The following is a 5791-nucleotide window of genomic DNA, read 5'->3' as shown; positions in this document are numbered from 1 at the left end:
CAACAAAAATTGCAAAACAGCAACATCATAAGCTTGCCTAACCATCCAGTGGAAGAGAATTTTCAACTTGAAAAACACTCTTGGTCCAGCAAATCAAAGATCTGAGTAACAATTACAACTGAAATCATTAAGCATCGCTTTTTTTCTCCCCCTGTGGAGAAATCAGATCCTCTAGGATTCTTAGGGAGAAAAGCAGAAACATTAGTCGAAGACCTTACATAATAACCTTTCTGTAAAGCCTGGATGGCACACGTGATTTTGTGAGACATTCAAGTCACATGTCATTAATCAGAAATGACAGTCTTTATTCACATATATTTGACTGAAGCTGCATAATTTCAGACTCCAATAGGTCTAGATAAATGACCCTAAGTATTGTACTTTTTCAAATTGACAGTGATTGATGATAGAGGAAAAAAACAAATGCTGAAATAAACATTGAAAATCAGTCATACTACTTTGTGGGGGAAAAAAAAAGTTTGAGGATTTTCTTCACAACTTTTCCTCTTTCTTAGCATCTCTACCTCTTAATTTTCAGTTTCCTCATTTGTGCAATGACAAACAATCTGTATTACAACTCAAACCTCAATGAAATACTGTGACTGATGTAGCTGTGTTTGTTCAGATAGGAAAAGAAGCTAGTGACTAATAAAAATTCCTCCACTCAACAGATATTTCCTGGGACTATTCTACATACTAAGGCTTCAGCAGAAACTGAGACAGGTATAGTTTTGGTTCTTTGGGAGCTCACATTTTAGTGGCAAAAGACAGGCAATATCTAAGTAAAAAAATGAATAAAAAAGTAAGATCATTTTAGTGTGCTAAGTTGCATAAAGAAAACAAAATAGAGTGACTTAACAGAAAGTGATGTGGGATGAGGAGATGACATTTTAGCTAAATAAGAGCCAGTTTTTCAAAGAGCATATTATGCAGAGGGAGTAGCAAGTGCAAAGGCCCTGAGGCAGGGATAAGCTTAGTGCCTGAGAAGACTAGAAAGGAGGCCAGCACAGCTCCTTTACTAAGATGAGAATGGTAGTAACTCAGGATGGAGAAGTAGTCAGCGTTCAAATTATATAAAGCCTTTTAGGTCATTATAAGGATTTGAGGTGTTAGGCTGTATGAGATTTTAATAAAGTGGAAGGAAGACTCAATCCTATTAAAATAATATCTACAATCCATTAACCATTATGAGCAAGGCACTGTGGCAGATAACACTACGTTTTCATTATTATACTACCTCCTTGCAAAAAAGGGTTATCATTGCTTTTGAAAGATAAGGTAATAAGCTCTGAGTAAGATCACGGAGCTAGTAAGTAATGAAAGCAAATTCATATTCAAGCTTCAGTCCATCTAGTGAGTGAAAAGGGTGAGAGTGTTAGTTGCTCTCAGTCATGTCCAACTGTTTGCGACCCCATAGACTGTAGTCTGTCCATGGGATTCTCCAGGCAAGAATACTGGATTGGGTAGCCATTTCCTTCTCCAGGGGATCTTCCCAACCCAGGGATCAAACCCAGGTCTCCTATATTGCAGGCAGATTCTTTACTGTCTGAGCCACCAGGGAAACTCTCAGTCCATCTAGTTTCAAAGTCAAACGGTGCCCATTACACCATCATCTGTATTTTATTTTCACAGAAATATTAAGGAACTAACGCACACATATTCCATATCTCTGCCCTTAATGAATATATAAGAATGTTTATTGATAGTGGATAGAGCTCTCTTTATCCCTTGAACCTAGTTAATAATTATTTTAATTATATATATATAGTAATTTATTAAATCTTCCCAGTTCAAATTACTGTGTAGCTTCTATTTCCCGACTAGACCCCCAACGAATACCCATACCATTCATAGCCACACCACCCATATCCTGCAGTGTCATATTGTTCACTGGTGTCATAAAGGTTCTAAAAAGCACCAGTTCAATTTTGTTTAACTAAGTTTCCCAGGTTTATTTGACCATGAGACCTTCTGAAGAGCTGAATATCTATTACTCAAGTACTTTCAAGTGCACAGGATTCCACAGTTCAGTTTCAGAAATGCTGCTTTGGGGACTCATCACTAATCTAATTAATGTTTCCTAAGAAGGTAAAAGCGCTCACAGCCTCCAAAGGTCCTAATTTCAATTTAATACATTACCGAATATCTAAAACGTTCATGAAATAGAAAGCTTAACAATACATGGAAACGTGAATGTGAAAATTGCTATTGAGAATTTTTTGGTAGATAGATGAGTGAGCAATTTATCTTGACTGGAGGAAATACCAGGAAAACATGCTTTTTGGAAACAGGGACATGTGTATTCAATCTTAGAGGATGAGCAGATTTTGACAGAGATACGTACAATAGATTGGGAAAGGAAAGAAAAGCAGTCATGTGAAACAGGATGAAAAGAGGTATGAGCACTAGTCAAGACTCATATGCTACAAATGACAAAACCTGACTACAAATGACAAAAACCAGCCCAGTGGCTTCAGTAGAAAAGGGAATGTATTGGTGTGAAAATTTGAGAAGTCTAATCTCTGCTGCAGACACCTGGAACCAGAGACTTACATCATGTCACCAGACTCAGGTCGACTCTTGCACCTCTTGGCTTCATTTTCCCTCCTTGGACATCATTTTCACCCTAGTGTGTTTCTCCTAGAGTTGACTGTGATAAACTTAATGCTTGTTCCTGAGCAACCTGAGTTAACCAAGAGACTTTTCCATCCTTAGAGACCTTGACTGTGACTGAGTCACCTGCTCACCCCTAAATCTATCCCTGTTTACCAGTAAGTTGTGATTTTCTGATGGGCCGTGCCTGGTTCAAACATCTGTCTTTGGCTCAGGAATGGATTCAGCAATACCTACACCATATAGACAAGGGAGAACCAGAATTTAGTTACAAAAAGAAGAGGAATAGCTACTGCTGTTGTTTAGTCACTAAGTTGTGTCCTACTTTTCTGGGACCCCATGGACTGTAGCCCACCAGGCTGCTCTTGTCCATGGGATTCTCCAGGCAAGAATACTAGAGTGGGTTGCCATTTCCTTCTCCAGGGGATCTTCCCAACCCAGGGATCGAACCCGAATCTCCTGCATTGGTAAGTAGATTCTTTACCACTGAGCTACCAAGGAAACCCAGAATAGTTATTAGGCAAGCAAAAAAATCTTGTAACTTCTACTTAACTATGAATATAGGAAAGAATAGAAGATGAAATAATGCTAAATTTGATACTGAAACTGACAACCCCAAAATTCAGGTGAGTCTTGTCCATACATGAAGTCAGTAGGACATGAAAAATAGAAAAGTCACAACTCACTCTATGGCACACATCAGCCTTCTCAAACTAGCAAGAAAGCTAGGTGGGAGGGGTGGGGGGAGTCCATAAACTTAGATATAAAGACAATTTCATGACAGCAGAAGAGAGTGAGATTTGAAACTTTTCAGAACTCATGGGGTTAATTCCATTCTGGTATTTTTTGAGCAAAGTTGACTGATGACATTTTTGTGGGGAGGAGAATAAGGACTAAAAGTAGGACAAGATGATACTGCTTCCTGACAGTGGGTTCCTAAAGCTGATGTTAGATATTCAGGTGCAATACAAAAATAAGGACAGCAAATATTGCCCCATTTGAATGTTCTTTCTCAATTCCTCATTAGCCGGGAGACTTAATATTAGATTAACAAACTAAAGCTGCCACAATGTTGATGGGGCCTGGTGAGGAACTGCTAACAAGATGTGAACATGCTTAATAAAATGACCAGCTCTTGCTGATATAGAGCCAACTAATTACCTGCCACATAGCCAGGCTGTGTTCTCCTGGCTGGAAATTGATAGCAGGCTGTCAGTGTGAGAGGGGACAAAAGGCAGCTCAGGGTTGAGGAATAAGAAGAAAGGGTTGATATATTACAGTGGACACTGTTACTCTAGATCAAATTATCTTGGTTTGCCAAGAGTCACACTGTCAGGCAAGTCCAAGCTAGGATTTTTTAGGGAAATCTAGAGTGACTTAGAATCCCATCCATAAACCAAATATTGGAGAGGGGACACTGGAAGCTATTTTAAGGTTTGACTTTCAGGAACAGAAATAAAAGAAAGTATACTAGTAGTATAGAACTCAATTCAAGAAACATATCTTTTTGCAGATATTCCTTTCTCTGGGAGTTTAAAATATACATACATTATATTCCTAGTATAAAGAGATTCCTTCTTACAAAGACTGTCCATTTGGGAGACCTCTGCCTATTGCATTGTATTAATTTGAAGATCACAGAGTTGCAAATCTTCTAGTGTTTAAGACTGTAGTTTAGCTAGAGATTTCTGGTTAAGTAAAAAAAAAAAAAAACTAGGCAAGTGATATGACCCCTAGAGTTTGGCCTTTTGGGAAGCACATCCATGTCCATTTAGCAGACTCACCTCACTTAAGAAGGCAGAAGCTACCTCCCAGTGCCTGGGAATTAAGAAACTTTGAATGAAAATAGAACTCACTGACTATGTGCTCATGTCAAAGCATTCGGCCTGTTGGCCTTTCTTGACTCAGCTGTCAAACAGGGGATCATGGTTCTTTTTTTTCCCGCCACATGTTTATCTCATACATCAATGTTACATCCAAAGATGACCATTCATTCTCACACAAAGGGGATATTGACCAAGAGAGCCCAGGGCATTGGCTACTTTCTGAAAATAAAATGATAGGAAGCAAAATAAGGCAGCAGACACATAATAGTAGGTCACGTAGGTCTGCAAAACAATAGCTACAGTTTGTTCATTTGCTTAAAGGGTCAAAGTCCCTCATTTATCATGTTTTTCTTCTTTCCGGGGCAAATGAATGAAGGGTATACTACAGAATAGAATCTTCTTCAACCAGCTAGCAGGTTTATTCCATTAGCTCATCGGTAACTCTGACTTCAAGTCAGACCCTCTGGTTGGTGCCTCAAGCCACGGTGTATTTCCATATTAGTAGTCTTTCATTGTAAGTAACAAAAACTATCTCTGATCAATTTAAAGACAAAATAGAATGCATTAAGCTTACTGATGGAGTGAAGAGTTGAGTACTCACAAGAATTTGGGAAGGAAGAACCCAGCCTACTATGGAGATCCCATAGAGAAGTTCCTAAACTCTTTCTTAACTAGTATCTTCCACATCAATGGGTTGATAGGACTCACCTAGGAGAGCTTGTTAAAGAAGGGAGACTCAAGAGGGAGGGGACATATATATACCGATAACTGATTCACATTGACATTTGACGGAAAACCAAAAAATTCTGTAAAGGAATTATCCTTCAATTTTAAAAATAAGTAAATTTTAAAAAATAACAACAACAACAAAAACAAGTCAATTTTCAGGCAGTAGCCTAGAATCAGCATACTTAACAGAAAAGACCAAGAAACACTGAGAAGTAGTAATATGAATTCTGCTCCATTGGTCATCTGGCTCCAATACGATTGGCAATTCCAGAAAGAGATAATCTGATTGGCTCACCTGGATTTCAAAAGGTATCTCTGATCCATCAGTTATGACCAGAAGGGCTGCATCAGGGAACACTATCCCATGCATCAAGATGCAGTTCCAAAGAAGGAGAAATCACAAATAGCTTGGAAATCACCACTAAGTCATTCTATCACCAATAAAATAAGCCAAGTCATGTAGAAATTCATTATCAGGCCTTTACAATTCATTTAGAGTTCTGAAAGACTGTATCAATAATTTTTTTAACTATGAAACATAATTGTGCTGGAAAGTTGAAGGAAATGTCCTATTTGCAAATCCAATCTGGATTAGGAGTTTGGATGGAACAAGTGGAAAGAAA

This window comes from Cervus canadensis, chromosome 18 (genome assembly GCF_019320065.1).
Source record: "Cervus canadensis isolate Bull #8, Minnesota chromosome 18, ASM1932006v1, whole genome shotgun sequence".
Taxonomy (NCBI): domain Eukaryota; kingdom Metazoa; phylum Chordata; class Mammalia; order Artiodactyla; family Cervidae; genus Cervus; species Cervus canadensis.
The sequence above is the reverse complement of the archived record's forward strand: the minus strand, read 5'-3'. Positions refer to the sequence as shown.